The sequence below is a fragment of the Atta colombica genome, unplaced genomic scaffold (genome assembly GCF_001594045.1).
Source record: "Atta colombica isolate Treedump-2 unplaced genomic scaffold, Acol1.0 scaffold96, whole genome shotgun sequence".
NCBI classification, from domain to species: domain Eukaryota; kingdom Metazoa; phylum Arthropoda; class Insecta; order Hymenoptera; family Formicidae; genus Atta; species Atta colombica.
This window is the reverse complement of record NW_017259590.1, coordinates 2,220,038-2,242,041: the sequence shown is the minus strand read 5'-3', so window position 1 is coordinate 2,242,041 and position 22,004 is coordinate 2,220,038. Positions and strand designations below refer to the sequence as shown.

Here is a 22,004-nt window from a genome sequence, read left to right as displayed (position 1 = left end):
ATATAATATAATATAATAACAAATAGTTTTTTTCATAAGAAAAACATCAATGTTATGTCAGAGCGTTAATTATGCTACTTTTATTTAAATAAAGTTTAAAGAATTTAAGTCTTATCTGTAATCTTCAAAGTGAAATGTTTTTAATGAATTATAATTGATTTGTTTTCTGAAAAGAGGGAAAGGCATTCAGAAATCAGTAAAACTATTTGTGTGTTTGTAGCTGCTTTTATAAATTGAGTTGGTAACTAAAATTACAATGTCTAATATATTGCTTGTTTTGCAGAATGTAGTTTTACGTATTTTTCTTGCGCAACATTATGCATGCGCTATTACTATTCGTATAATGTGAGAATGTCAGGGAATATGGGAAATTTTCAGCATTGCAACGGCACAAAGTTTCCCTCTTAATTTCGCGTCATTTCTTGTTATTCTTATCTCTATAGGTAAAACAGAAGCAAAATAATATTAAAGCGCTCCGGCAAGACAATACATTTAGAAAACATTCACAGAAAACGCAGTTGTTCAAATTATCCGCATAAACTCATAAAAGTATTATGGCATTCTCAACATTTATAATTCTAAGTTTTAATTTTAACATGATTTGTATTATTTTATGCTCTAATATAATTGTTAATTTTGCTAAAACGAATCTTGTCAATAACTTTATAGATCCCATTATTCAGAAATACGAGCATTGAGAATAATTAAATGGCATTACTTTTGAGACTTTCACGGGTATTTTCTTCAGAGATGCCAATTAAATGGCATTATTTGATTTCCTGAAGGTTGTTATATGTAAATGTACGATTTCCGTTTCACTTGGTAAGTATTTAGCTTCACAAATGGAGACGTTTTGCATTGTTGTACCTACTTTGCAGCGCAACTTACGTTCCGCGTAATCGTATCTTCAACGATGATTTAATTGCCATTCTCTTTTTAATAGATGACGAGTCTATATTATACTTTATAGGATAGCTTTTAATCCTGTTGATTAAAATCGAGTTATTGAATCGTTTTCGGCTGCTAACGGTAATCGTGAATGTGAATTAGTCGTGAAAATGAGAGATCGTAAAAAGATTGATCGAATTTTATTTTAACAAAGAAACTTTATTCCATCGCAATGTTGAAAATATACCGTATACTTTGACGTGCTCGCACTATACGAATAATAACAGCGCATGCATAATGCCGAAAGAGAAATATGTAAAACTATGTCCTGCAAAACAAGCAATTTTAAACATTGCAATTTCAGTTACCAACTCAATTTATAAAAGCACCTACACACACACACACACACACACACACACACACACACACACACACACACACTTTCTGATATCTAAATGTTTTTCTCATTTTCAAAGTAAAAATTGCTTTTTATTCATTAAAAACATTTGTGAATTTGAAGATTAAAGATAAGACTCAAATTTCTTAAGAGAATAAGTAATTTATTTGAATCATAGAATTTCCTAATTTTGTAGATTTATTTTATATTCTATAACGAAATTTTTACATGAATTGGTAATGTCAAGCTTCTTTGAGATGTTCAATGTTTTTTTAATATTATTAAGTCTGCAGATAGTATTATTTAATTTGTCGAAATTCTGTGTGCGAATCTAAAAGTATGAAAAAACTCTAAAATTAAATAGATCTTATTATAGAATTACATCTTTCAACGAAGATATAATTTTAATTCTCGCTTTATTTCGTGAAGTTCTTGAGAGTATTCACGAGAAAATGATATTGGAAGCGAAACTATTATACAGATAAAATATAACAGATGTTGGAGCGCAGTTTCTTTCATGTGAAGTTTGTTGTAATTTCTAATGAGAAACGTGCCCTATAATAGATGAACTTCGGAAGAACGCTCACAACCTTTATAAAACCGCTTTAAATGCGTGAAATCGTGTGGGCGCGCGTACTGCCGAGGATAAATCTTGCCAAGCTAATAGGCTTATGTCACGGTTAAAACTCGCTCTTTTTAGATAATTGGACGAGAGAAAAGAGAAACGCTGCTCTCGGCGGTTATGACGGAGAATTTTCTATTTCATTCATGAAAGAGAAAAATTAGCTATCACTCATCATTTCACGGAAAATCTAATTTTTATCAGAACCTGTTTTATTGTCTTTAAAAATCATTTCTAGAAAATCAGTGACATTAATCCCTTTTTTTTTTCGTTGTAACTTAAAATTTCATCATTTGCAAAATATATTAAAACGAATATTGTATCGATGTTTCATTTAATTCACTTTTATTCAATGTGTTCATTCAATTTGTGTGTGCGAGTTTTCTAATAGAAGATTTATACAATATAACAATGAAATAGCAAATTAAATTAAGATTGCCAAATCTGTAAACTTTTGCCATTCGTACTGTAGTGACTTATTTGCAGCTGAAATCGTTTAGGGCGTAGTAAACTGCAAGCATTTCATTTTGCTTGCAAAGGTGAAACGCATCATTTCGAACGCACTTTATTCGTTCTTTATCGTAATTTCAAAGACTCAGTCTTATAATCTTATCAGCAGGATGCAGGTATAATCACAACAACAGAAGAAAGGGCTTTTAAGTGCACTAAAGAGTGTATTGCCACAAACCTCTCGTACCACAAAGTTTGAGGCTTTGTGCATAGCGGAGTTCATTACAGCTGTGATTTCTATGAAGGAGCACAACGTTTTAGTCGTTAATTTTCAAACGGGATAAAGAATATTTACAAAAAATATTTTTTAATTCAATTACCTCTTGTGACATAATTTATTTATTCTATAAATATAATACATATAAATAAATAATATCTTTAAATTTATAATGGCACAGAAATAATATAAACCAATAGAACAATTATATTAATTTTTAATTACATATGTCATAGTTGCCGGATTTTTTGGCATACTTACTTTTTTATACTTTTACGGAAATATAGAGCATATAAACTTTTTTTAAATTGTTTATATTAGTTTCAAATATTTATATTAAATAATTTTTTTAAATAATTTACCTCTCTAAAATAACAACATTAATATCTTGAACATAAAATCTTGAAAATTGAAAGCTTTCTTCTCAAAGATTTTTTTTACTTTACATTTAAAGAAATTAGACAAAAGAGATGTATAACATAGTTTTCTGATTGTACAATCCATTATGCATACAAATTGACAAATTGGCTGTTAAAGATACACAAGTGTTTGCCTGGCAAATAAATTGTACGAAAGTAGGTATGTGCAGAAAAATCGATGTATTTAATTGATTTAACATAAGATACATATTTTCACAATGCAGATGAGTATATAAAATGTTTCTTGGTTATAAAACAAATATTTACGTTGTATAGTATAGTACACATTCAAAGATAAATTTTTATTTAATTAGGCAGCATCTTTTTTTTATAATTTAAATTGTTGCAGAAAGAGAAAAAGAGAGAAAAACAACCAATTAAAGTTGTTTTCGATCATAGCTGAAGTACATATTTGTTCGAACCCATAAGCGACTAAAATAAATCTAGAGCACCATGATTGAAAAACACGGAACTGTAAACGACTACATTTATTTATCGTTGTTACCGTTGTAAATATCAAATGGTGTATACGGCACGTATATTCGTAAATTACTGTAGCCACTGTGTGCATACATAATAAACTTTGATCGCCATGAATTAAAAATTGCAGTTATCTTTTAAAAAAAATGTTCCTGCAAATTAGTTTACTAAATAATTATTATTAATTGTATATTGTTAGATAGGAGATAATAATTCTGTTTTTTTTTTCATAAAACAGTTTCTATATTTTTATATTAAAATAATTAAAATAATTTATTCAAATATGTAATTAAATCGATGGAAATATATAATTATAAAAACACTGCATATTTAAAACGCAGCATTTAATAAAATTAAATTTATATATTATATATTATCAATGTCGAATATATACTAAAAATAAAACTAAAATGTTACGAAATATAGATGAATCTATTGTACATTTCTAATTGTAATTAAAAATTTTGCTTACATTTATTTAAAAAATTGAAAAATGAGTAATTAATGAACAATAATTGCAAGAAATATGCAAATAAAAGAAGTGATGGTTGAAATACAGCTATTTAAATCGCGTTGTTGTATCTATTTATATTTGGTATCTATTTATATTTGATAGAAATGTACTTGCATGGTTTATTAAGGCTGCCGAATGTTATTCGCAATTGGAAGGCAACTGTTTACGTTGTCGGAAAAAATGTACGTTAATTGGCGAGGATACGAATTTTAATTGGACATCACTATTCAGTTCAGTGTACAGTTGTACTACAAATGCAGGCACTATTTGGTTGACCGTTGCATTTCGAAACAACGTGACTGTTTCGTTGAACAAGGTACCTAATTCGACGTATAGTTAGTGCAGAAATGATTTAACTAGTTATTGCCCAGAATTCTTGATGAAGTATATTTAGTTAAAAATCCATGATTTTTTTACTGTGTTATCTTAATGAATATTAATAATTTACTAATATGCAACTAAACTTTACGTGAGAAAACTATTTTTTGATTAAAAATTATTAAAGGAATATAGAAAAGTAGAATAAAGCAATTTACACTTTATATGGAAGAACTCTTTTTTTAATCAAAAAGAAGTATCAAAGAGTAGGATAAACAATTTAAACTTTCGTTTTTAAAAACTTTCTACCTAATTATCAATAATATCATTAATAATATTATTAATTAATTACACCGTAAAAGATAAATTAAGCGAAATCTGTGTATTAAATTAAAGATTTTGCAAGTGAACTTCTACTCTTTATGCGACTCTAATAATTTTTCAAATGTCTAAATTATTTAAGAATATTTTAAGTAGTTGTATAAAAATATATTTGAATTTTTATCCATGTCTAATGTCAAGCACAAACAAATAAATGAAAATTTAACTATCAATTTTTCAAAGCATGATAACCGTATCAGAAATCTATCTACTGCTTGTTGAAAGTGTTGAAAACATGATTTTTACGATCAATGCAAGAATTGTTCGTTCAACAGAAGTTTCTGAGTATTCCATTCCACGCGCCGATGACAAATCAATATTTGTTTATACCGAAATTCGACACTGCCGGGTGCGAATGCGGATTAAAAATTCTACCACGTCGAAAATCCGCGGATGCCGCATTCGTCACGGTGAAAAAAAGCATCGAGAAGCGTGATAGCGTGGATCGAATTCAACCTGCATTGAGAGAGGTCATCGGTGCTTATGAAATGAGGCAGTTGCAACATGGAGCATGGACGGTACAGTTCCGAAATCGACAAGCCGTCAGTTAACGTCAGTATCAATTTTAAAGTAAACCAGCTGGCTGTGGGGCAACATCGCCGCGAAAAAAAACTAACTTGACTGATGGCGATGTGTTTGCTCTGATGCCGCGACGATTTTAATTAATCAATCAGCGGGTCAAGAACCTGTGGATTAAAAGCTTTATTATTTGATATTGTTGATATGCTCCAATTAGAAAACTTTACACGAAACTGTAGACTAACATATGGATTAATTTTCCGCAATATGTATGCTATATAACTTTCTACTACAACTTTCAATCGATAATTCTTTGCTTATCTATTATTGCCTGTAGAGCTTATAATACTTAGTTATGCGTTAAAACTTACATGACCGTCACATTACTTAAAATTTATATACCACTTACTAACAATCTATTATATAAATTTTCTCTTTTTAATTATATTTTTAATATAATATCCTTTAATGCATTTTTGTTGAATTCTTAGTTTATGGTTTTTAAATTTTTGTTACTTAGAAAGGATAATTTTTTTTTTAAATATCTAAAAATTTAGCTAAATACAGATGTGAAGATAATTTTGTTAAATCTTCAAAACAATCAGGACGTTCAAATTAATTGCTAAAAATGTTAACTATTTGTAACATTGCTCATGCTTAAGTTTCTACGTAATTATTGTGTATAGTCCAATAAAATAATTAGGACGTTCAAACTTCACTGTTTGCTAAAATCAAAACTTTTCGCAGCATTGCTTGAGATTTTTACATACAATTATTTTGATCTACAACATAATGATCTATAACACACACAAAATTATTTTTAGATCAATATATATCTAAATTTTTAGATACTTCAGCAGAATCATTCTTTCTGTGTACATAATAAAAATAAAAATGTTATAGATGAATTTAAGACACAAAAAGAGTTATAATTAATCATAACTTAATGGAGTTTTCGATAACGAGAAACTAAATTTGAGTCGATATATTAGATGCAGTAAAAAGAAATCCATTATTTTTGCATGAAATTGAATGGAAAAATAATGGATTTCTTTTTATCACACCTAATATTTGACATCTTTATTGAATCTCTTAAAGAGACAATCATTTTCAGAGGTAACGAAGCGATTGTCCAGACAAAGTGTAATGGCTCATCACGCGTAATGCACGCTCAAGTAGCGGAACGTAGATAGGAGTAATATACGAAGGATACCCCTTTTCGTAGCGATGAAAATTGACATGCCGTACACGTCGTTTAACAAACACTTTACACGCGCACAGTAGAAGACGTTAATTTAAGACTGCCGACGGATGTTATTTGCGGGCTGATATTGTTATTAAAAGCAGCGCTCTATTCTTTTATTAAAGACCGCACATGTGATATTTCCTCGTGCGCACATATCCCTATAATCCTCCTTGGGGATTAGAGAGACCTTTTAATCTTTTTATCTGCCCGCATCAAGTTTAGCGAATGAACTCCTGTCGCGCATGTTCTCGACAAACCACAAAAGTTTATCCTTTGCTTTATCGACATTCTCGTGCAAAATAGATGATCAAAATCGCGTCTAATTTTATCTAGCTATAGAAATTTTCTAACTCTTTGATATTTTCTATTTTCTTTCCACAAACTTTCGTTTTTCAATTTGACAAACCTCAAATTTCGTCTAAAAATGTGGCAATTTTTTCTGTCTTTCTTGTTATTAGTTGATATGTATGAAGAAACAATCGGAATTTGCTGCGAAATGGTTCTTCATAAAAATATAACAACGTTATGTATTTAGAATTAAAAATTTTGCTAGTAACTTTCATTTATTTTTAACACAATCATAACATTCTAAATCAGCATTCAATCGTTTTCAATTCCCAATTAAATAACGAGAGAAATTTGTCAAAATACATCATTAGATACAAACGCTTCAGTGCTCAACATAAATCTTTTATCAAATACTAACGTGACAGAAATATAAACACTAACATTTTAGTTTTTATTTTGTTTTAAAGGTGATTTTATTGCAATAACGATATCCCTTTGATTAAAACGAGAATAAATATAATATAATGTAGATAAATTTCATAATATTTTAAATAATTTTTTATTTCATGCCTTATTCGCTTTTTATTTTATTCAAAATTTGTTCGCTTTGTTTTATCTTTACTAAAATTTTTGTGACACTAGTAAGCCGCGACACACTGGTTGAAAAATCCTGTTTTCAAATCAACGCGACAGTTAATATCGAAAAGAGTTATAAAAAATTTTATACTTGACTTAACGTTTACATTTTAAAATATCGTTTTTTATTCATAGAACATTCTGTGTGTGTCTCAAGATAAAATTAAAACTATTTTATACAAGCTATTAACTTTTGTGCTTTAGGAAGAAAGGATAGTTTCGGGGTACGACCGCACTCTCGTGTCAGCGATTAATGATGAACATGAAGAGATCCATTGAGCCAATTAAGAAGAGCACATGCTAACGAGCTGCGTAATGCTTTCTGAGAAAGTGACGCGACTGTCCGGACAATGACGGAATGTTATAACGAACAAAGAAGGGATGCGGCGGAAGAAAAAAAAGCAATATGAGAAGATCGATGATGACTAAACGAGCGGGGGCGGGGGTATGAACTGCAATCGTGTTGAACGGGGTTAATGAGGGGTTACAAGCTCACTGACACAAGTCGCCGCGACGAACGGAAAAGGGTGATAACCGCCGCCAAAGAGACACTTTCGATCGATCTTTCTTCCTTTTTTTTTCATCCCTCGTGGAGATGATAATTTGCTATGTAAACTCAGAAATCGGAATACCACCTCTGCAAATATTCCCTCGCGACGTCCGTCTTCTCCGTGAAACGCAATTCCATCCGAGCTTGCTGTTGCGACTGACATTTTAATTGCTTGATGGATTAATTATCAGGTCAGTTATGTATAACATTATAGCTATTATATTACGTGCGTATTGCATTCTGCAATACTATATATATATATATATATATATATACTACATATATATGTACGTAATATATAATCTTGTATTAGCTATTGATCTTATCTCTTGCAATTATTATCCTGAATTAATGCTAATTGTGCTATCAATGATCTTGAATGTCAATTATTTCATCAAATGAGCATTAACTTAATTAACGTGATTTTTTTATTACTCTTTTTTATTATGTGTTTTATTTTTATCAAATTGTATACGCTCTTTAAATTTAGTGCATAGGTAAAGTTATTTGATGAAGTTCAGAGGTTAATTAGTCATTTTTTAGTCGTCACCTGGTTGTAATTAGTAACGTTGGCGTACCGCGTTATATGCAATACGCAGTTCGTCATAATTGCTTCTAGAGAAAAAGCATTTAACATTCAGTAATTATCACCGAACATTTCAAATGATACAATAAAAAATTGCCATATAATCTTATAATGACAACCGCATTTAAATAATTATTTAAAATTATGTAAAATTAATAAAAATTTTAAATTTAATAAATCGATTGAAAAACGATATCGAAAATTTTTTTATTATTATGTAAATGGAAATAATAAATGGAAATATGGAAAGTCTTCAATTAAGGTTTAATTAAGATTCAATGGTCGGATAAATCTTTTTTTAATACGATTGTATTATAACTGTGACTCATATTTATTTAAACTCTTATCTATGATGATATTCAAATTTTAAGAACTTCAAAGCAAAAAAATTGCAAAATAATTCTCACATTCACATCACGAAGTATTCGTGCGAAAGTTGAAAGTGATTTGAATCCTCATGACGCATCCCGAATTATTTTATATTACTTCTTATTTTATATTACTTCAAAGATGAATATGATCCCCAAGTGGCTTTATAAAAGAAAAAAAATTGCCAGAATTAATTCGTACTTCTTTCTATGATTGGAGAACAGATACATTTATCTTGAAAATTTCCAGATGACTGTATCTTTAATAATCTCATTATGCGAGATACCAGCATGGATTCTTCTAAAATATCATAACGAGAACCCGCGTGTTCAAGTCGGAGACCATTAGTTTCTACAAGGAACTCCGTACATGTCTCATGATCACTTCGAGATAGTTTGTTGGTTCTCGATAAACTTGATGAGCAAATCTTTCCGACAATCGGTAGTAACGGACATAAAGGATATCTACGCTTCCTTTCATTCATCCTTTGAAACAAAATTGTAGTAGTTTGATATGCTATTTTCTTTCTAATTATTCGAAAATATTCTTTATAATTTAAAAACCATCTTATACTAATTTTAACAAGAAATCTTTTCCAAGTTGATTAAAAAAGTTGATTAAAAAATTTGCATATAGCAGAAAGAGCTTAGAACATTCTATAATAAAATATCTTCGCTCTTTCTTCGCTTTTACTCCAATTATCGATGTACCCTATTTTCGAACGTGCTCGATCGATGCTACTTTTGAGATGCATAATATTCCGCGATCGATCGAGAATGCGCGGAGCTTCTTTCGATAATCTGCAGTCGACAGCGTGGCATGCGGCTGATTTTCCATCGTCGAAGGATTTCACTACGACGAAAGCCAAATCCTGATAGTGCCAGATAAGGGAAACTTGGCGATAAAATGGGGACCGTAGAAGAAAATGGCGGAATGCGGGTATATATGAGATTTCATACATGTGAAAGTGTATTTTACTATGGAGCAGAAAATTCGGAGAAAGCATTCTTTGCTCGTGAATTGAATTTTGCTTACATAGACTCAAGAAATTCTGCTGACACAGTTTTCGAGAAATCTTACGGCAACTTATTTTGAGTGCTTTGTTTTTTTTGACTAGTTATTCTATTTGTTTTTTTTCTAATTTATTTGATTAATTATTGCGTTTTATTTTAAAATTTCAATTTAATATATATATAATCTTTATGTTAATCTGACAAAAGTAAAAAGTTTGAACGGTGTATATTCGATTAAATTTTCCCCGTTTAACTTATCAGATGATAATATTTTGATAAATGAAAAGCTCGAAAATAGCTTCAGAGCATTGTATGTTATAACATTAAGCACCATCATCAGATGTTTCCGTTCAATCCTTTTCAGTATCTCGTATATCTCGTATATATTTATGTTAGTATCCTCATAACTCAGAAGTTACATTTCATGTAACTTCTTCCCTCATACACGGTCAAACTTTATACTGATTTATGTGCGGCTTGCAGCTCTGCATCTCCTCATTGTCAACCGCACGACTATCACGAACTCCGAAACCAACGCTTAATGCAATTTTGCATCCATCTAATTGCACTTGAAATATATCTGATAAAGCTTTTCGAGTGTTGCGAAGATTAATATTCAGTTTTTGTTGATCGGTGCTACGGGAAATCAAAATCACAACTTATAGTTTTTTTTCTGGATATATTTGTAATTTATTCTGGATGTAGTTTTCTGACTTGACAATAAACACAGGCAAATAACCAATACCACGGAGAGTTTTCCCGACAGATTGCCGTTGGCGTTTGGTTAACTGGATTTTCCACTTTCTACTTGGGTGAGTTTTCTCTCCCGCTTCTCTTTCGATAATTATGACTTCCGGACTCAAGGCTGATAAACGCGGCACGCCAAGGTGACCGCTTCTTTAAGAAAAGACATCGGAAATCGAAAAGTTCCTTTTTGCTCTCCGGTCAAAAAGCCCTTACTTTCTCCGTCTATTGAACGAACCTACGAAAGAAGGGGCGTCCACGACGGTTAGCTGCGGCAGCGACGTCGGAGCGGAAGGAGACAGAAACCACTCCCGTCGTAGCGTCTGATCTTCGCACATCGATTCTCGCGGGCAAAGGCCGCCGGCGCAATTTTAGCTCGTAAAATATTTCGGCTGCTACCGTTGGAGAACAGCCATTTTTCTTTTCGTCTCTCTGTCTTCTTTACTCTTTCCTTCTCTTAGTTTTCTCTGCGACGCTCGCTTTTTCTCCTCTCTTCTCTTTTTCTTTCCTTCCTTCTCTCTTTCAGTCTTTCTTTGGCACTACGCCTTTTAATCTATCCGATTTTCTTTCTCTCACTCGTTAATATCCCTCAGTTTATCCTTGTTGCATCCTCTACCCACCTTCTTCTATCCTCTTTTAACGTTTTTGACCCTCTGCCTCCGTCTCTTTCTTGCTTCTTCTTCTCTCTCTTTCTCTCATAGTTTGTCGAGAGTCGAAGAAGAAGGGTCAGAACTTAGCGATCTATCTGTCTCTTTCCGTCTCGCCTGCTGCTCTCTGGGCATCTCTTGATATAAGGGCGAACGTTAGAACAGGGGTTCGTGGAAATCCCGCAGCGACACAGGGAGTCGACCGAAACGATGACGACGACGACGACAAACTCCCAGCGGGGAAGGCACTCCGGAGTATAGCAGGCGTGGAGAAAGCGCGGAAGAGACGGAAGGGTGGGCGACGAGAGGGTCTAGAAGAGGTCGACGTGAGACGAGAGAGGAAGTGCGAGAGGAAGGGAGGAGGGCTACTGCGTCACGCGACAGAGCGGACGTGGAGGAGAGTCGACAAACGAGGAGACAAACGTGCTCCGGTCGAAGGAGCACGCGTATGATGCGGCACTAGAGAATGCCGCAAAGAGGAACAGAGACAGGATGACTAAAAGGGACAGAATTGTAGAAATACGATGAAGGGAGGGAAAATTGCCAGAAAAGGAGAGACAAAGCGAACGAAATTTATTTCCTTCTGGAATTAAACCCCTATGGTCGATCAGAAATTCTACATGCAAGGGTTTTATAACAGTTTTATGTGACTATGAATGTGCGAACTTGTTCCCAGAAAGAGACAGGAGCAAGATAAATAGGAAAAGAGCAGATCTGTTGAAATATGGGAAGAAAGGGGATAAAATAGAAAAAAAGAAGACAAAAAGAGAATGAGATTTATTTTATTCTGAAATTAAATCTCTCGTGAGAGAGGCAGCGATCAGATATTATACAAACTGATATGATACATAATTTAATATAGTTATTAAAAAACGAGCAGATTTCAAAGAGAAACGAAGCAAAACAAGAAGCGAGAAAAAATAGAAATAAAAAGATAGGAAAATATATTTTATACTGGGGTTTAAATTCTTCGAGGATAGTCAACTTGTTTCAATCTTTTACTATATCTACTGGTCAAAATTGAAACTTGTGTAAATGTTCAAACATGCGTAAAATGATAGAATATATCGCATAAAAAAATATAGATAGGATCAGATAGAAAAAAAAGAGAAACAGATGACAAAGTTTATTTTATTCTAGCATTAAAAACCTTCAAAGACAATCGGAGATTATAGTGTGAATTAAAATACATAAAATTATAAGTCTCACCAAAGTGGTGGGATTTATAATTTTGTATACTTTGAGCGTGCAATTTGGAATTAAGGCTAGGTTTCAGGAGATTCAAATATAAATTGTTGAAACGAGTTTAATAAGAACGGATATGACAGATGGAAAGAGAAGGGGATGTTTCTTGACTTGATTGAGAGAAAAGCCAGGAGACGACGGTCGGCTGCTGGTAGAGGCTTGAGATGGTGCTGGAGGGTAGTAGCGACGGTGGTGGTGGCAACGGTGATGGCGTAGCAGCACTGGTGGGGTCGAGGGTTGTCAATCGATAGCGGTTGCATGCGTCTGAAACCACCCTCGTTGCCGTTCGCTGCACTCTCTTGCTTCATCTCTCTATCTTTCTTTTTCTCTTTAGTGCCGTTGCACGCTGAATCATTGGTCAGAAGCAGTTAATCCGCGAAGTTTCCCTCGGCAGTTTCTCACCGATGCAGAACGTACGCATCTTACTGTGCGATAGCGTTTAAAAGTTTTGAGATTTGGTCGCTCACTGCTACTTTTACGAATTTACCAGTGCCGACGAGACATTTACGAATTGCTATTAGAGTCGCTTTGTAAGCGAGACATTCTTGGTGTAGTTGCAGTAACGCGTCTATAACATTTAGCGAGATATCTTAAATCTTACTTGACGATGACAACCTTTCCCATTGTATTAATGACAATAGTGATAACAATGCCTTTATATCTAAGATAATGTTTGATGTACCTTTGAGGAATGGATCAGATTAGGTCTATATACTGTTAACAATCTTTAGCACACATAATCTCCTCCCTGTATGGAATGAAAATTTTGCTGAAGCGTTTAGCTACGTACAGATTTGAATATAATTTTGACTATCAAAATAATTACATAAACTCTCAAACTGATTGCTAGAACATTAGAACTATTTACTGCATTGTCATGAATTTTTAAGTGCTCTATGTAATTATTTGAATAATCCAAAAATTACTTTCAAATTTGTATATAAATTTTTAGATATTTTAGCGAAACTATTTTTTTCCGTTTGATAATGAAAAATAATAATTAGTTTATCAATTATACGATATGAATTTAGGTTTGCATAAAAGTAGAATAAGAGTGAAAAATATTTACAATAACGTATTCATTAACGTTACAAATTACAAATTCTCTTGACCGAATAAGAACAGCGTAAAACTTATAATTTATTTAATGTCCAATCTTCTTAATTCGATTCTTTCTTTATTAATAAAAGAATAACGTCTATATCATCTAGAATAAATCATGTTGCACACACTATAAGTGTGAAGATAATAAGTAAAGAAGATGTATGTCTATTATATTTAAATATGTATTTAAGTAAATTATTACCCATTAAATTATTATCTATTAAGTCAAAGAGACTCTTATACATTTTTCAGTTCTAATCAGTAATTGGAATATATCAGTTTTGTAGATTTTTCCTAATTTTTAAATAATAATGTTTAGAATAATTTTATGTTTCACAATCTTACTTTTCACAGTTTTGAACTTGAAAAAATTTTTAAAAGTAGAAATTAATAACAAAAACTTTAATTTTTTTAATATATTTTTTTAGCATAAAAAATATGTATTCCTATTAAATCTTTGTAATTTAAATCCTGATAAAATTTTTTAGATTTCAATTAGCTTTTTTAAGGATAAAAAGAATTGTTCTTTCTAAAAATGTGAGATGGAATGTCTAGAAAAAAGATAGGGGTTTTCTGGGATTAAGCACAAAAATAGTCATTTTTCTATTAATAAAAATATATTATTGATGTTTTTTGTTATATTTATAGAAATTCTTGAAAAATTCCATATATATTTGTACCTTTTCAAATATGGTCAAAGCGTTGCATTTGAAAATGTCCATTGAAAAATAGCTCACGAGTATATGTATAAAAAGAATCCAAGGATCTCGTTTTCACAAGGGCCGATCCACTTTTTGCGATGCGTCGACGTTTGAAAGCTCCCATTTATTTTTACATTCCAAACGGACACGGACACCATGTTGCGATGGTAAAGTGAAAAAGTGACTTATGTAAAAAGGTTGGAACATATGATATCCGTCGCGAGTATCGAATCTTTCTACACGATGCAGTTTCCGTAGTACGGGATACTGTATAATTCACAGACAATTCGCGGCTGCAACGAGATCAGGAGCAGCAAAATTATGGCAGTTTTGCTCGCGCGCGTAATGACCAAGTTCGTGATGAACCCGGAGATCACGACATCTGGTAATTAGAGATTGCATGGAAAAACGCCGGATGTCAGTATAAATATGATGTCGCTTAGTAAATATGACATTAGTTAGACATTAGTTAGAATTAAATTTTGTCGTTTGTCATAATAATTATCACCTTGCTAATGCTTAATGAGAACTTGAAGATGAGTTTTTTTACCAGTGTCTTGATGCAATACCATTTTCTATTATTTATTCTCTAAAATTGTATATTCCGTTGCAATACTTTTAACGCGTTATATTAAGTAAAATTGATATTCACTGATAAAAAGTTTCCAAGCATTTTGCGAAATAATCTTAATTATCTTAATTATCTTTCTAATTTATACATTTTTATTTATTTATATTAAAGATTAAAATAAAAACATTATAAGTTATTTTCATTTATCGGATAATACGAAACAAAAATAATTATATACATCAAATATAATAATAATATAATTTATGAAGAATATTTTTCACGATTCGTAACTCGTAAATTGTGGAAATTAATTATTATATGATATTGATGAAATTTAACCAGAATATTCCACATCGATTTGCTTTTCAAAATTATCTTCGATCCCAAGGGATTAATACATGCAATGTACGCCGTATACATCTCATTATTATGCTGCAAAACGATATTGTCACGATTGTCGTATGTTCGTACAATGTTGATAGAAAGATATCCGTGATGGGTTAGCAACCTGCCATTGGTCGACCCAACCATCTTGTCTAAATCAATGAACACGCTGGGAACCCAGCAGATGTTTGGGCAAAGCTGTGTCATTAGACACGGAAGAATATATCAAAAGAGCTATACCGCTGAGGTAGATTGCCTTCTCGCATATTCCTTTGATACTGCGATCGATACTTGATCTTTAACGCGTTACTGGCCGCCATTTTTCAACAACTCTTTTATTCAAACGCTGTAATTTATTCTATCTATATATGGTTTACTTAGTGACTTTAATCTATCTCAATTGATCTGCGTCAACATCAATGGTTAGGTATACAAGTACGATATTATCGAGAACTTTATTCTAGAAAAAATATGAGTTACAGAAAATAAATTTTTGAAGACAGACAGATTATTCGTGAAATAACTGTTTGAAATGAACACAAATACATTTACAATTTTTATAAATATTGTCTTGTATATAGAAATATATTTTTTGAACTTCTGCTGACTATTATATCTTACAATTCCTATTAAGAGCAGATTAAAAAAAATTTAATTTAATCGGTAAATTTATAGTAAAATTGCTCTTGAAGAGAAACTATTGATAAACGGGTAAATTGAACCTGGTCGTTAATAGAGTAGTTTTGTCTGAAGAAATTGTAGATAAAGCATGATTAACTCTACATGTTAACTTGTTACATCGCTTGGTTTCTTTAACTTTAATTACTCGCATGGAATATTTCTAACATTCCAACATATTTAAATATTTCAATAATATTTCAATTTTCATTGTTCTCTTCGATGATTTACAATTAAATAAAGATTGATAATATTTTATACTCATATAATCTTTAGATAAATGCAAACATATTTTTTTAATTATAAACAATTTAAAATAAACATAATAATGTGTATAAATAACATTTATACATTTATTGAATATAAAGTGGAAATTTCCTGGACATTCCGCGCAAGTAATGAAAGGTTAATGTTCAATTTATATATATAATTTAGCTTCAGATTAATGAACGGATAATAAACTTAAATATATAAATCATTTCAGAATAAATAAATAGGAAGAACGCTTACACTATGTGTACGTGCACATGTATCATCTTCGTCTATCTAATTTTGGCACTGAGATACGCATTTACGTTCAACTCTAATCTCAAACGTAGCAGCCGTATAGCCTCTGTTCGCGACACAAATATTTTATGTTAAAATTTTCGATCTCGTAGAATTCAGTACGACTTCACGTCCGCTCGGGCCCGCGATTTTCTGATGCGCGAGGGAATATTTCCATCCGATGGAATAAATATGCCGGAATTTCAAAGAGAACGCGCAGCGCACACGGAGGCACATATCTGAATATACGAAATTCAAACAGCGAAAGATATATTGTCGCGTAACGGAATAAATGACTCGACAGAATTGCGTGCCAACATTGTCGCTTCGTCTTCGTGTACGCAACGATTTTGTAATCGCGTTAAACGACTCCAGTAGAAATATCTGGACACGAAAATTTAATGTAATATTTTATTTATAATTCAATCTATTATATCGATTTTAGTCTACGCGCGTTGTTGGGAAAATGGAAAAATGTAACAGTTCATACAAAATGTAAACATATAACTGTTTAAAAATATTCATATTTGTTAAATATGTTCAATGTGCAAATATCATATTTATACTTTTGTCGAATAAATTAAATTTTTTTGTTTAAAATAATTGAAGAGACTTAACAGACAAATAAGTTAAGTATTATCTATAAAATGTCCCAGAAAAGAATCGTATTTATTTTGTAACGATTTAAAATAATTTCTTTCACAACAAAACTTTGAAACAAATTCATTTTTTCGATAACTTTTTATAATATTCAACTTCACAATTAAATTATCCTTAATATAAATCTTTAATTTCTTACATAATACTCTCTTAATTCTTTTAACATCGTACTATCGATACACTTTATGATATAAAAATGGCCACGTAAAAATAATCAGTTGCCTTTGAACTTTAAACAAGGTTACATTTTGCAACATTTATACATCTTTTTTCTAAATGTAAACCCAATTACTTGTACATACATAAAAGGAAACACGCAAACTGCCGTAATGCGAGTAAACACAGACTGGATTGCTGGTGGCTTTTGAGTACCGAAAAGAAATAGATGAAACTGGCAGGGCGTGTTGCAAAACATGCCACAACTACTTTGACTGAGGTTCTTATTCCTTAAGCAATATTTCGATGGTATTAAGGGTAAAGTGGATCAAGGCTCGTATTGCACTGACCCACTTGTATTTCTCGGTTTTCGATATATTTTTTAGTCCGTCTGGAAAGTCACATAAGCCGGGATAAGCCATTGCTCGACATGTGCTTGAAAAGCGTATACGTAACAGGATTTACACGGTGCACAAAAATCGGTATGAAAAACTTAAAACATAATGCTCTATAACATTTCGCGTAATGAAGATACCAGTGAGGAGTAGTGCTTGTTTTAAACTTCATTTCTGCATATTTTGAGCTCTTTTAAAATTTTTTTACAAATTACAATATGTTAGTATAATTTTAAATGATAAATACGTAAAATTATTAACGCACAAATAAACTTATTGTTAATTGTGAAAGCATTTTTTATAAATTATATATGTGTGTGCGTGTGTGTATTTTCAAAATATATGATTCAAAAAATAATAATTTGCATTATTCTAAATTCAAATAATATAAAGATGTCATCTCTCTTGAGTAACTAAAAGCATTACATGCCATATAATTGCAAATTTTATTAAATATTCATACAAAAATTTGCTTTTATAGTCACAATTTTTAAGACTCTTAGCCAAACAGAGAAGACAATGCAATACAAATATGCAAAATCTATGTTTAATAATAAATCATTTGAAACGAAAAAAATGAATATGTGTTGCAAATTTTTATTTTATTTTTGATTATATAAATTATTTATACAGTATAGTAAGGTAAATACCTTGGCGAATTCTACAATATCGAAACATGTTAAGAAACATTTTTGCAACACCTTGCGACATCCGTTGCATTGGCAATAACTGTTACTAATGACAATTGCCAAGCGTTGCAACGGTCATTAAAATTGCCGCGCCCATGTATTTTCTGTGTCTTTGCATACGCGTCACTGTCTCCTAAAATGAATAGTCTCGAAACCGTTCACGACAGACGTCGTTGAAGAAACCGGAAGCGTATATCCCAGTCAGCAGCAGACTGTGAAACGTGTAAAGAGTGCCGATGGCCCGAACAAAAGATTCCCGGAATCTTTTTGCATGGTCTCGAGAAGCCGGAGTGAACCGGAGTGAGCACGAGCGACGCCCGGCTTTTAGAGTCTCGAGAACCGGCAATAATCCTTTGCTCTCCACACCATATGACATAACTAACATTATAATACTCGACGGATATGTAAAATTCGGGCGACATGGAGCTAGCTCAACGATTTGTGAATGCCTGCTGCGACCAATCCGAAAAATTCACGTTTTGACGTCGAACATGTTGAATAGATCATTCTTATCTTCGTGACTTCCGCAAAATTCATGATTTGCGAAAATGCGTTTGCCTCGGCAAAATCGATAAATACTATCAGCGTAATATTGTTGGGCTGCTACTACATTAAATTTTCATCAGAACTCTTCCGATTACTTTTAATACGATTCTTGCTCTTAATAATAATAAAATGTGGAATTGCTGACTAAGAATTTTTCTCTTCAAAGCGACGAAAATTAAAAGGCTTTTCTTATGCAATAAAAATGTTTGATAGGATAAAGTATGAATTATTATTCCAGTTTGATAATCAAGTTTCTGATTCTTGAAGTGATAATTCTATATTGTACAAAGAATAATCTTTTTGCTGTGTATTTATAAAATTAATTTTTTATTGATCTATTTTTAATTTTTTATTAATACTAAAAAAAATTAATTTATTATTTTGTTACTTCTCAGAAAGTATTTATTTTATATAACAATTTAGGAAATAATTTATCTCTTATTCAGTCCAGAGGAATATTTAATCAAAATAAAACAAAAAAATCTCAGGATTAGAATATAAATTTATTTATAACGAATGGTGAATTAAAAGATTACGTTTACAAGTGTAATATTCATTTTTATTCATATTGCTCATATATATATATATACATATAATAGCTCAATGAACAAATATCCTTTAAACGATGAAGAATTATAATTCTCCTGTCAGCTCGATAAAACTGACTGGATTAAAATCGATGCTAGATTTATTACGTCTCACCATCGGTTTTTAAACGAACGTTCGCAAGTAAGTAACGGCGATAATGGATAGTGATAAAACAAGCGTCACGTTGTCACGACGATCGTCGAGACGTTATTCGCTCGCGTAAATCGCCCGCGAGATAACCACCAGTGGTTGATATCCTCGACGGTGCTTAATCAGCAGTTAAATCCCCCCCTCTCTTTTTATCTCTTGCTTACTCTCTCTTTCTCTATCTCTCTTCTTCTATCCCCCGTCACTGAGATTCGCAGCTGCTGGCTATAAAATTGTCCAATTGAATCATTCTAGCGCCTAGAATAATCCCAACGTAGCTATTTCCTATTTACAAAATTGCGCTTCGTCCCCATATAACTGTCGACCTTCCCACTTCGATTCCTCGACCGTTATTGTATTTCCCCTCGACAGCACCCCTGCTCATTGTGTTACCGACTCACGAGGTCCATGGCCTGGTGAGAATAGTGGTGAGAGATTTCCCCTGACAGCGACAGGGCACCCCTGGGCCTGTTATTGGCCTATATGCGGACGCACTTCTAATTAGTATGGATGCGCGGCCCTTCAATTTTAGCGCGTATCCTGCGGAGTTTGCTCTCGATCAAGGTCGGAAGACAAGATGCAAATATCCGAAGGCACTAAAGAAGCGAAGGAAGTCATTGAATTTGCGATCGTCTTTACGTAATTCTTTTTTATTAGGTATATTATTTTCTATATATTTAGAATTTTTATTTTATCGTATTAGATAAAAGCAAAGATGTGAAGAGTGTTATTATTAAAATATTTAATTAAATATTTAATTAAAATGAAAAAATAATTATATAAAGATCTATTCAATAGCAATATTGATATGTACACTGAAAAAAAATATTAATTTCAAAGAAATATAAGATTTTTTTTCAATTTAGGTGATAATTTTATCGAAGATAATTCTTTTTCTTTTTTTGATACAGAAAAAAACTTAGATTTTGCATAATTAGACGTAGCAGTTGTTATTTATCTTTAACATACACAGGAAAAATTGTATGTTAAATCATAATGTTTCCGCAAGCGATTGCCTTTTTTGCTCCTACTGTAAAGCGACTTTTTATCCGTATGTTCCTGCTTTCCATGTTACCGAATAACCGCGAAGATTCATAACCCTCATTAATAATCATTATAAGCGGAAAAGTCTCCAATTTATCAAACAGACGGCGAAGAATAGAAAACTACGCAGCACGTAATCATGTGTGCGAACACAGCTGAGTACGAAACATCATGCGAAATCTTATCTTATCTTGTTCCAACATTAAAGTTTTATTGCCCTCTCTCACAATATCAAAGCATAAAATTATCTGTTAATGGATATTTAATGCTAATATAAATATATCATTTAGAGTGACATAGAGATTGGTAGAAAAATTTTTGGATATAAACAAGGGTAAAGAAAAATAAAAAAAAAACGTTGTATTTATCTTGATTAAATAATGAGAAAAAATTTATATGCCGTAATATGTTTTTAAAACTGTTTTCTACATTATATAAAATGACAATTCTATTTTTATTTGTTGTATTTAAATGACAACTCTATTTTTATTCGTTGTACTTAAATGATAAATTTATCTCTAAATACTTGTAAATAAAACGCAACAGATAAATTCGTCTTTCAATAACAATTTTAATTAATTTAAACGAGATATTAAGCGAGAAAATGAAAAAAAAAGGATAATACAAGAAATAAAATACAAATTATTTATAAATAATTTTGTCAAAAGAATATATTTAATCATTTTGTAAAAAAACATAAAGACAGGATACATTTTCCTCATTTACATTCAATAATATTGTAGTACAAAAAAAATTTGTGGTACAGAATATAGCACGCGTTTAGTACTTTCAGAAACTCTTCCAAAGTTATTTGTCGAGTTTTGATACGAGAAATTACAAATGTGATTTACCTACCGCTAACCGATATGCTCTAAGAAAGGCAACAAAATTGAATTCCGATATTATATAATAGTGTTCTGGATATCAGATTTATTATAATGATACATCGCAAATGCGTTTATCCGTGTCACTCATAAACAATCCGTAATATGACTTGAATAGAACATTGGAATCACATATATAAATATATATAATAAATATATATATAAATTTACACACCTGGTAAGCTGTGCTGAAATCAAATTAAATAATGCTTCGTATTTTCTTGACCTAAATTCAAAACAGATATAAATTCGCTAAATGTAGAAGAAATAATAGATTTTTCAAGACATTTTGAACTTTATATATAATTTTCTCTTCTGATAA

At 31.6% G+C, this 22,004-nt stretch overlaps 1 protein-coding gene across 1 annotated transcript in view; it reads right to left on the bottom strand.

The window, feature by feature from the left end:
* The window catches only part of LOC108693616, a 36,708-nt gene that overhangs the window by 898 nt on the left and 13,806 nt on the right, over positions 1-22,004 (bottom strand). The window lies entirely within an intron of this gene.